Source organism: Rhyacophila brunnea, unplaced genomic scaffold (genome assembly GCF_057557595.1).
Source record: "Rhyacophila brunnea isolate RB1 unplaced genomic scaffold, BYU_Rbru_1.0 scaffold_15, whole genome shotgun sequence".
In the NCBI taxonomy this organism is placed as follows: domain Eukaryota; kingdom Metazoa; phylum Arthropoda; class Insecta; order Trichoptera; family Rhyacophilidae; genus Rhyacophila; species Rhyacophila brunnea.
The window spans coordinates 16,169,512-16,182,573 of NW_028232806.1; positions in this window are offsets into that span (position 1 = coordinate 16,169,512).

Sequence of the window (13,062 nt, forward strand, 5' to 3'; positions counted from 1 at the left end):
CACACAGTAAATGGTTTGGGGGGGTTAACAATATTTTCATATTTAGCCCATCTACCTCTTATAGCCTATCGTCGGTTCAACCGCGGATGTTTCCGGGTACTTTCCCCATACTCATATAGTCTATCTATATCACGATAAAATATTAATTATTCGGAAATTATATCGCCATTTCCAGTGACGTCCCGTGGGGGTAGGCAGATTGAGCGTCGCTTGGGGGCGGCAGTTACTCGAAGGGCGGCAAATCGAGGAAAATCATTTGGAATATAATATAGAAATAGCTATATAAGCTTAGTAATAACGAAAATATCTTTACATTAAAAAATTCAGCTCACTGGTTTTGTCGGGTTCGCGATATCTAGTTTACTTCCGTTGCTCTTCGACGTTCTTTGTGACCAGAAACGACACGTGCAGATTTGCGATCTGATATTTTGTTAGTAATGTATCCATACAACACATTTCTGAGATATTGGACTCATGATAGGATGATATAAATAATGTAAGTATAAAAAATAAGGCGGCATTTTGGCGCTGCCTAGGGGCGGCATTTTATCTAGGGACGTCACTGGCCATTTCAGTTCTAACTCGTAACAGAAACTAGAATTTTTAGGCTACGTGATTTTGCGAAATGACATAATAATATTATGCCTGCTGCATCATACATGGGAGATAGAGAGTAACCGATAAAGACGAATTGGCTGAAGAATCTACATTAGTGGTTAGGTATAACAAAGTACCTAACGAGACATCCGTGGCGAAGGGTGGAGGTAGGCTGTTAAGATCCGCCATAAATAATGAACATTAAACTTTGTCAGTCACACTTATTTCTTTTCATTGAAATAAGACTAGGATCCTAACAGCCCACCTCCACCCTTCGATACTGCGAGTCATTCATTTTTCAGAACCGCACTGGACGAAGATTAAGTTACGTAGAGCCTCTAGGCGTTGACTAATTTCGAGGTCCCTTACAAACGAAGTTAAACCGATCTTGAAATGTTTTGACAAGCTTTAGCGACAAAGCACACTGCGAGTGGCCGTGCGATACGCGCGTGGCGCAAGAGGCGTGAAAAACACTTGGTTTGCGCCGTACGCGCATCGCATGGCTTCTTGCACTGTGGGTATTCCGCCACTTGAGAAATCTCCACAGATTCACTCAGCAGACAACTTATACCTACCTACTGGCAGATCTTTTATAGGTATTTATACCTACTACATAACGGAGGGTATTCTGCCGGTATTGAAAGTGTTAAGAGGGATGCTCGTCCAGTATTAGGGGCAGGCAAATTTGGGGAGAACTAATTAAAAATAATAAAAAAGGAAGAGAAAGAAATAAAAATAACGAAAGAAAGTGAACACGGGGGAGGGAGAGGAAGAAACGAGAAACTCTCCGTTGCAGAGTGTAAACTTAACGATCAACTAAATTAACAATTCAACCCCTGGCCGCCAGTAATTCTTTTTTACGCTTCCTTCTCTTTTACCTTGACGCACAGTGGCGTACAGAGGATGCCACATTAGTAATTTTATTTTCATAAAGGTCATCTTAACGGCGTCTAGCCATTACTTAATTATTAAATTAAAAAAACGATTTCTTTTTGGTTATTTTTTATCACGCGTATGGCCTAACCGGTCTAAGTTCCACTTACCATAGGACTAAATGGGGTTCCGGAGTTCGAAAAATAAAGTTTCAGGTATACGAAGCAGTTTTCATTGCGCGAATGAATTTGCAGGGTCCAGAAGCTGGAATACAGTAGGTAGCTATTGTCAATAAAATAATTATCCAAATCAATTAAAAAAAATATGCTACTGGAAGAAATTTTTGCCTTGGATGTTTGTATAATATCAAACGTTATGACACGCAGAAACCATCACCCAAAACGTGAGTTTGTAGTTGAAAGACGAATTACGTCATATAGGAAAAAACATAAGTAGGAATTGAAATATTATTCATCATTTTATATAATACCTAAATACTTTTTCAGCGGGCTTAAAATATGACGTGTTAACCCAGGGCTTTAAGCGTAAATTAGGCGCTGGTGGAGTAGTACTACTCTCTCTCCTAACGACCCCCTCACAGTGGCCCAAGTCAGGCAAATGTTGAAATACCGACACTATCGATAACGCGTGTGTCGCCGTCTTCACAATGTTTTTACCACATACTTAGGCCATTGTAAGTGCTCGGCCGTAGTCATTTGGCGGGCGCGGCGCGACGGCGTCTTGCAAAACTCAAACGTATAACCGTGTGTATTATGCCCCAAAAAAGACACTTTCTACGAACATTTTACACACGGTTATACGTTTGAGTTTCGCAAGACGCCGCCGCGCCGCCCCCGCGCGACCACTACGTTCTTTCACTAAAGGCCAGTATTCTGTTTTACCCGCCACTGGCCAATTTTGAGTGAGTGTTGCCAAAGCGAAATAATTATTGCTTCGTTGATCTTTCGCCATTGGTAGTGAATGAGATTGGTGTTTTTACGATGGCAATACGACTCTTTTTATGTGATAGTTAAATAAACGGTTCGTTTGTCGACTATCATTTAATTAATTTATTTTAATTTGATTAACACAACACGTAAATTAAATAATAGACAATTAAAGACTTTATAACACCCCTATAATTTTATTGTTTTATTTATACTAAGAGAACATTGTGTTGAATAAGTTTAACGAAATCACCAGTGGTTGTCAGGTATGTAATAGTTATGGCCCCCATATCCCGAAGCGGGCCCCCAGGCTAGGATTTTTGGCGGGCCCCCCTACCTATCGCTAAGGTTAAAGGTAGTGTGTCGATCTAAAGTTGCATATTCCAAATGGTGTTGGAGGTAAAATTAATGGTATTTTTTATCGATTTTTTGTATTTTTAATACACTCACTTTTAGGTTGTTATGCACAATTATGGACTTGTCGAATATCGACAATAATCAAAAAGTGCATCGCACAACCATATTTGTGTTGTGTGTTTATCTCACTTGGCTGGTCGTTGGAGGTGGCTATAATTATTAGGTAGATATAAATGTTTGTTTTGTAAACGTTACGCATTATTAATATTGTTAGATAATTTAAGACATTTAGGTAGGAAACAAGCGAGTTGTACCTATGGGTGACAAGGCGATACAACACGCGAAAAATAAGGTGTGTGACGTTATTTATTGATAATCCCTGAACGTCAATTCAATAAAATTAAAATAATACCTTCTAATTACTTAGTAATTAATCGGTAGGTACCTAATATGTGGAGTTTTCCTTAGAACCTTTTAAACAGTTGTAGGCAGGTCGGTAGCTAAATATAGGTATCTACCCATAGCTAAGGGTGGAGGTAGGCTGTTAAGATCCGACACAAAAGTGCACATTAAACTTTGTTAGTCATACGACTCATACGTATTTGTTTTTATTGAACTGATTACAATTTACAGATGGTGTTGGTTAGTTTATAAAAATCAATTAAACCCTGCCTAAACTAAATCATAATAAAATTTTGGTATACTTTGGGCGATACGACAAAATTGTGCACACTTTTTCATTCATACTTATTTGTTTTCGTTGAATTAAGAATATATAAGTACCTAGGTACTTACCTATTACACGTACCTAGGTATTGTTGGCTATTTTTTTTTAAATTCATTAAGCCTTGATTAACCAAACCATCATAGTTGAGGTATGTTATGAATAGGGAGGATTCGACAAAAATAGTGCACACTTTTTCAGTCATCCTTATATTTTGTATTCGTTGAATTAAAAATACATATTACCTATTACCTACAGATGTTGTTAGTTACTTAATTTGTTTTAAATTCATTAAACCCTGCCTAACTAAACTATAATAGGTAAACAATATTCTCCTATCTATAAAATATCCAACGTTATGTATGATTTAATTGCATAATTTTCAGTATTTTATTATAAGGAGATGAGTATTTTTTGACTATGTATTATCTATTATGGCTTGGTTTTTCCAGGGTTACATTGAATTTTAAAAACTAACCAACAACGTCTGTAAATTGTAGTCTTATTTCAATTAAAAGAAATACGTATGACTGATAAAGTTTAGTGTGCACTATTTATGCCGGATCTTAACAGCCTACCTCCACCCTTCGCCACTGGTATCTACCTACACATCTACCTACGTATTTACCTAATTATTTTTAATATATATTTATTTGAAAAATTCAAGCTGGTTTGTTATTTAAAAAAGAAAATCACAAGTCATCGCTTTTGAAAACATAGCTCTGAAAACCAGTCTAATTTATTTTGTCAGATGTAATCAACTTTAAAATGTATTATTTTTATTTTCAAACACCAATAGCCTTTAACCATCGTAAAGTAAAAACTAACCTATATACCTACTTATAGATATTTTTTCAAAATTGACCCCACCAAAAAAACTACTACATAGGTACCTACGTACTCACCTACTTTTAGTTAGGTACTCATCTTGGCGTGTGTTTAGGACTATATTCAGAACCATGGCCCCCACATCCTGAAGCGGGCCTCCTTACCTATCTCCAAGATGTGATATTCTGCATCAGTGTTCCCCGAATGGTATTTTGTGTATTTTAGGCTAAGGCCACATAGGCAGGTGCTTTGCTTGGTGGCTACGTGTTAGCTGACATATCCTAGCGAACGGACGCACACTATACTATCGCAATGGCCACACTGCACGCTTCGCGCCTCGCTACGTGATTATTAGTCACCTAGTGAGTCTCCCGGCGAACAAACGTGTTGGTTATTTTTATTGTGTCACCTAGTGATTTTGCAAGATGGCGAATGTTTCGTCAGTATGACAAACGGCAAACACCGTACATTTTGAGGTTATGAATAATGACGCATGGTATGAATTGACATTATGCACCCAACAAGTTCGAATTTGAGACTTTCGAAATTTTAAACTTAAATTCTCTGTGAGAAGTAGCTTTCTGGTTAGTTTTGGGAGTGATTATCGTTGTTGACTTGAGCGCTCCCAAATGTCAAATGAATTTCTATCTAAGCACGTTAGCGATTTTCTATATGTTTAAATAAATTCCATTGAATTATTGAGTTGTTGGCACGCGAACCACTGGTCGCGACTCCCTCTTGTGGTAGCCAAGTAACATTCGACTCTTCGATTCTTGCCATTTTTATTATTCAGGAAACAATAAAAAATAACTATACCTAAGTACGTAATATAAAATGATACACACGTGAATTATCATGTAGATATATCATTCACCATATCACATTAAATTGTATTGCACAACTACTGTGCGAAAACATCTTCTTGGCTATGCTTATATGCGCTGTTGTCTACTAAATGGGAGGAGCTTGTTAGTTTATAATGGAAGTGCGGTTAAAATGGGCGGAGCATGTTAGTTCACAGTTTCAACACTTAGCCAAGAAGATGTTTTCGCACTATACATATTATGTATTTTAAAATTTTAATATTTATTAAGTAAGGTGGTTTTTTTATAATATAACAAATTTCTGGTGTGTTTATCTCACAGCTGGTCGACCCGCCACGCCTGGCCCCCAGGCTGGAGCCCTGTCAGCTCCCCCACCCCCTTTTGGGGGCATGTTCAGAACTATCCATCTTAAACGATAAACAAAGAAATAACGACAGAGACGGAATATTATTATATTAATAATATATAAATGCGCCCCTCGATTCGACACGCCTGCTTCAGATGCGTTCGTTTTTTATCTTTCATTTTCACGTTTTTTGCCAGTCTTTTAAAAAGAAACGGTCCGTCGCAGTTATGTAATGAGTGCCTACTAATTTGTTCCACGCTCACCCTTTCCTCTTGTAGTTTGTAAGGGAGGGCAGCTAGCAGGGGACGCCGATCGTTTTGAAAAAGAATAAATACCTAGTGGTCGTTTTCCATGAATCAGACGAAGCAGTCGCTTTGTCAGAAAATATAGTGTAAAAAAAAAACAAATCAGAGAATACACTTAAACTTGAGAGCACTCTTTGGGTGACAATAATTACAGATGTCACAATCTCGTCTGACGAGAGTGAAAAAACCTATTCAAATCAGTTCAAGCAGGTGTTGGATGCTGTCCACTAGAATGTACCTATTGCCACAGATGCCATTTACCTATACTATCGCCGGCGTCATACGGCGAGTGAAAGATTCGATGGCTCTACAAACGCACCCTCAGGGAATATCCTGAATCGTGTACCAAAACGGATTACCTATGCAAGTCAGCCCTATTAGCTACAGGCATCACCGCAGTCCGTCGTGACCAGAGCGTTGGAGCGGAGCTCTGAGCAGGAGCACAGAGCAGTGGAGCAATAGGGTTTTACCCGGAGCCGGAGCACCTAAAATTTGTAGTGCTCAACTGCTCCGCATGTTTTTTTTTATTATTTAATTTTCGTCCTACAATCCGATGAAAATATTATATTCGGCACTTTGCAACATTGGAATTATTTGAAATACGGCAAAACTGCCGAGTGATAAATAACCTCACTTTTTTGACAGAAGAGGCAGATAATGAAAGACGATTTGCTGCCGGATTTTGTTCAATAGAATAATTGATAATGAAAAGTACGAATAATAAACCTTATTTCAAAACTACGAGTATGTACCTACTTACCTACCTACTTATTTTTTTGGCATTTATATACATATTATATAACACCTATTATAACTTTTAACCCGGAGCTGAGCAGACCCTGGAGCGGACCTAGAGCAAGTATTAGGTCCCGTAGCCGTGCTGGAGCGGAGCAACTCAAAAAAGGGTCTGCTCCAACGCTCTGAACTCATGACTGCCACAAAAGCTACTTATGCGCAGGGATGGACCAAGCGAGGGTATTGAGGGTACGCAGCACCCGGGCGGCTGGATTTAAGGGGTTGTAAAAAACATTTTTAGATCAATTACGTACTTAAACTGAATCTAATGTCAAAATAAGTATATGAAGTAGGTATCTACGTGCATTGCATACCTACTACCGAAGGGTGACACTTTTATCAAAGGGTGGCTAATCGAAGAATGAACACAAAATATATTTGTAGGTAGGTAGGTAGGTACATAATGATAATCCTGTTAAGAACTATTGTACGACAACATCTTTTTGGCTACATGCTAAAACTGGGAACTAACATGCTCCGCCCATTGTTACCCGCAATTCCATTATAAACTAACAAGCACCTCCCACTTAGTAGACAACAGCGCCTAGAAGCGTAGCCAAGAAGATGTTGTCGTACAATACGTCTACGAGCTATAACCCTTGTACACATGCATGGATTTACTGGCACCAATAGTGTATAAATTCAACTGTCGCGATAATAACTGTTTACACGTAGGTAAAAGTTCTGACTGTCTCGCCAATATCCTTTTTCAAGCGTAAGCGAGACGCGATGTTGTCATTGTATGGAACTATTTGACCGGTTGTGAAAATTAGTAAACGTCAAAAATGTTTTTCGCGCTGATTTTTCAGCAGGTTCGCTTCTTTCGTTCTCCAAATTCCATCTGTAGTCTGAAAATTCAGAAGCTTCTGAACTTTTTTGATCCATGCATGCAATCTTGCAACTTATACGATAGGTACCTACTTAATGTACATAATACGTGTTTACACGCGCATTTTCTTGTTATGCCCGCGATAATACGCGCCGTTAGCAGTAAATCCATGCACGCGTGCCTAAATGGGGTATACCTAATGCTAACATCATAATTGTTTTTAAATACCTAGGTATACTGAAAAGCATTTTCTTGAAATCTCAATAGTGGTTCAGCGTCCTATTATACCTAACATATATTAAAATATTCAAAGGAAATTGACTGAGTCATCAAAGTTAAGCTATAATATTATTATATTCCTATTAGAAGGGGACGAAGGGGTAACTTCTAAGCACCTATTATTTTAATGAATTGATTCAGTGGATAGTAAAAAATCGTCTTGCCATTCATATCATCCGAACAATGTACATAATGAAAAATGATATTCTGATGAAAATAGGCATAGAATGGATAATAAAATTATCATTTTTAAATAAATACGTAGCTACGTAATTAACATATCTACCTGTATCTAAATATCATAATTTTCTACTTATTTCAATAACTTTAATTTCCGTACCTAATGTTGCCGACCTCTTTTGAGAAAGCTGGTTTGGAAAAGAAAGAAAATAAATCGGAAAAGAAGGGATGTTTGACGATGGAGGGAACAGCGTAGAGAGGGGGTGTCCTCTGAACTCCGCACTCTGTGGGTCGCTTCAGTGTAGTCATCCCACTAGTGTAGTATCCGCTCCGCAGCTTAATTATGTACCTACCTACCTATAGGTACCTACTCACATATTCAGCATGATGGTCAAGCGGCAACGTGTCGGCTTATAAAGTCGAATAATCCACATGTAATTGTTTTCAATGTGTGTTTGTACCAAGAGTAGGGATCTAGGAATATGTTGAGTAAATAGCTAATATGTATACATTTCTCGTAAAAACAAACAGCTGTTTATATAAAACAACCTACAGGTGCCTAGGTACCTACCGCGGAGACCCATAATAATACATTCCCAATATATTCTTAGGATAGAATACGGTAAAAGGAAAGAAAACCTACATATATATCATTTTCATCAATTTTGTTTTTTTATTGTGAGGTCCGATTGGCTTCAATCGGTCCAATCGTCCTAAGACCGGGCCTGAATTGATAATTGATCTTGATACAAACACATACCTACCTACATCTTAAAGAAACAATATGTGAATTTGTTAGATACTGGCTTCAAACCCGCGACTCACGGCTTCAATCTTATCTATATACTATATGGTAAGTACCTACCTACTCTTATCCACATAACATACTATCCGACAAGGAGATCTAGGCAATAACCGGAATTCGCTGTAGTCGAAGTGCGATTAACTAAATAAGAGGGGCTTGTTAGTTCACAGTTTTAACACGTGGACAACTCATCGATAACTGGAAGGAAGTCGTTGCAGTCGCAGTGCGGGTAAAAACAGGAGGACTTACTAGTTCACAGTTTTAACACGTTGACAGGAAGATCTTGTACGACAGTAATTTCCAATATTTCGACGTAGGTAATAGGTATAAAGCCTATACCTATATTATATTCTGTCAATAGCTAGTTAGGTATGTAGATATAAGATTCCTTTTGTAATTATAATCAAAACTCCAAATCACCAACTGACGTAGGTAGATATGTAGGTAGGTACTTACCTACTTACCTACCTACCTACGATATATACGTTTACACGCCAAACGTTTTAATTGGAAATTCTATCGAAAGAATTCGCGACGTTTCGCCACCCTGTTCGATTATGCAACCCTTCCTCAAGTGACGTGACACCGCGTGACGTGTCTCCCTATCAGTGGCGTCTCGTCAGTCGTCACATCCTAGGTACAAACTAGTTTGGTATATACTGTAGGTAGGACGTAGGTAGACTAATAATACTTAGCCTTAGGTATACCTACTTTATTACCGAAAACAATTAGGTACCTACTTATCTATGTGTTTTCTTAATTGTAATTTTTACGCATTTAAAAAGAATAAATTTACTGACATGTAATTCCTACAAGATACGATACAAGTATTTGATTCGTCCACACATTGTAGGTACTAGGTAGGTAGATTATACCTGCATAGGATATTATTTTTGACCGTTTGAGTGCGTGAATTATTAATTTCAATTTAAATTTCAATTTCAATTTATTTATTTTTAGCATCCTATTGTGGACATTAGAAATTATAAGTTTAGGAAGAAAAAAAACTAATAAAAGCGATAAAAATGAAAACATAAAAAGATAACATAGGTAGGTACCTAATAGGTATAAACATCCAAAAGCAGTGACAATACAATTTTATCTAGGTACATCTATAGAAGTTCAAATCTGTAGGAGTTTGCTAAGGCCCTATCCTACCATAAATTCTTTTTTACAATTTTTTTATTTCAATTGAATTCAATAATATTATATTTTAATGCCTCTATGATGACTGACCTTTGCTAGTCAATTTTATTAATCGGTTCTATGGTGCAAATTGATTTAGTTATTCAGACCTGTTTGAACACATTTTTTATAGTTTCGGCTCCAGTGGCAATATCGAATGGGACTCGGTTCCGGTTCTGAAAAAAATAGGTAGGCACTTTATTTCTAATTAATATTAAATATTTAATAAAAAAAAAAATTTTTCAACCATTCTGTACATAATTTGAGCAAATTGGAGTTTCCACTAACCTAACCTCTAACAGTTAGATTTGGTTTAGTGGTTTTTTCAATTATTAATAAAATAAATACCTAGGAACATAATAATTATCTGTTTATCCTACGTAGGTAGGTAGTTAGGTATAATAATTAGATACCTAGCTTATTTATTATTTTCTATTTTTATTTACTCTCGTGTCTTCTAAAAGTGCATCCTGAATTCCCCGCCCCTGGGTCGAATCGAATTTCATCTAAATAAAGTGTGAATCGTAAGATGGCCGCTCTATCCGATCAAGATGGCGGCGTGACGTCCATTAATTAAATCGCGCGGGAAATTCTTTGAGCTTCCGGAATTAGTCGCGGATTGCTGTCGGCGACACGGAAGTGACGAGGGAAAAATATCAACTCAGTGTAACTTTGTTATCGAGATAGGTAGGCTACCTACCCATTTCCTTACTGATAAACCCACCTACATACGGCTCTGAGTATCTGTAGTAGGTACCTACCTAGGTAGATAAGTACCTAGCTACAAATTATTGATTAGACAAAAGATTTCTTTTAATTGTTTAAATATTTATTAGGTTTTTTTAAGGTGGGTTGAATCATAATAGTGGCCTACCACAACAAAAGGAATTAGGAACCTTTATAACAGGGTTGGCGAACCTTTTTACGTACGCATGCCAAAATTTCCAAATATTATTTTTTGACTGTCTGACGTACCTACCGAATAGTTTTTTATGAAGAAAAATAGTTTGTAAGAATTCTATTAAAAATGAAGATGTTCTATGATATACTACTCACAGAACATAGCATACATAATTAACATAATATGCTTTACCACATTTTTCAATTACGCCATACCTTTCGGTCCACCAATTTTGAAACTGTCTGCCAGAATTACTATTTACTCCAAGTTTTTGTTTTTTATTTGGTGCAGCCATTTTTTGTGGGTAGAAATGAAATTGTTTGTAAGTGTATTAATTAGATTGGTTCTTTACGAACACATTGACACTAAAATTGATCCGATCAGATTAGGCATTCTCTCGCCACAGTGGTCTCAAGCATCGTAAATCGATCAAAACTAGAGGTTCGCGGTGCCTCCGCCGCCTGATGACTGATGAGGTCAGTGTGATAATAGGTATTATATGTGACACATAAAGCCTAAATACTGACCTATGGAATTATATATTTACACTAAACGTCATGCTTATTCTTGAATAGTAGGTACCTATTTGCCTACTAGCCTGCTATTTTTTATACAATGTGATTTGTCATTTGTTATTATTACCTATAGGTATTTTTTCTCTTCAAACGCGTGTCACCAGTGGCACGCGTGCCATAGGTCCGCCACCCCTGCTATATAAATACTTAGGTACCTAAATGGGCATTGTCGCTGATAGTGTTAAAAATTTACCACATTTCAATTAAGGTTCAATAGTTAGGGATGGGTACAATAATACAAAGTGTGAGTGATGCCGAGCGAAACAAAGTGATACAACAAGCGTGATGTAAACACAATCGGTGATATTTATTTATTTATTAGAAAAATAGAGTAGGTACCTAGATATTATGGGATTAGGTAGGTACCTACTCTTTTAAGATTTTTAGTTCTGTAGATCGTTATTTTATAGTGCTATTAGAGCTATCAAACTTCATGCTAATGTAAACTCTATCTCTATGCATACTGTTTCGGGTTTTTCCCGCTTCGCTCTAGCATGTTTTCAGTTTGAGCGCAATCTATTTCACATTATAGGCTATAGGTGGGTAGGTAGTCCGCGATATCTCTACAATCCATTACGGTGGTCATCCGTTATTTAGCGCCGCGTCCCTCGTTATGCGTTCGTTATACGGCGCCGCAATAATTAACGGCCGTTACCCGGGTCGTTAAACGGACCGACCCCTCTCCTCCCAACCCCCGGCGGCCGTTAATCGTTAGCCACCGCAGGAACGGCGACGTTTTGTACAATTCCCGAGTGAATTATTACGTTTGAAATATTGTGATAGGGGATGCGATTTATTTCTATCTATTTAAGTAGGTACCTACCGAACTACCCCTGGAGCGAGTTAGGTATGTAGGTTGCATAGTTAGGTAAATAAATACTTATTAGATGCTTACAAAATGTCTAAAACCACGATAAGGGCCAAGAGACACGGAATTACAGGTCTTACATAATTCATTCAAAATGTATCGAATTGAAATGGTCTTGCTTGATTCCAATAGCATATACCTAGGTAGATATCTATCTAGGTATTTGGCATCTGGGAGCGCGATGCAGAACCGTTGACAAAACAGCCGTTCTAACAAGAAAAACACGTCACATATTCTTTCTCTCTTCCACTTAGGTGTTCTAATAAGAATTAGGTAGATATACCTACCTACATTTATATGTTTTTATACCACGTTTTCATTAGCTCGTATTCTTGTTTCTCCGGTACAGATTTTTTCTTGTTTGTCCAAGATTTGTATTGGACGATTGAAGATTTTTAATTAACTTACCGACTAGCTAGACATTTGAAACTTTTAGAATATATCAGAACACGACGACAATGCATTCTTTTAAGGGCACACATGCTTACCTAGAGTTTCTGTTTTTTCATTTAAAGTTGAACTATGACATTGAATACTAGGTATGATTTTTAAAGTGAAAGTGATATTATGTTACATCTCTTTTACGCATGCTAATATGATTAAAAAGTTTTTCTTTCTCTTTCTGTCACATTCGAATTTGATTACCAAAGTTTAAACATTTACTATGCGTATTAGCTGACGTGCTTCGTCGTTTACAAATTATAACATGAATTTAAAAAATATATGTATTTATAATATTAAATATATTTTATAATGTACACAGATTTTTTTAACAACTATATTATATATACTTTTATTTATTTGTCGCATATTCAAAATGTTCTTGCTATATTAAAATCTTTTT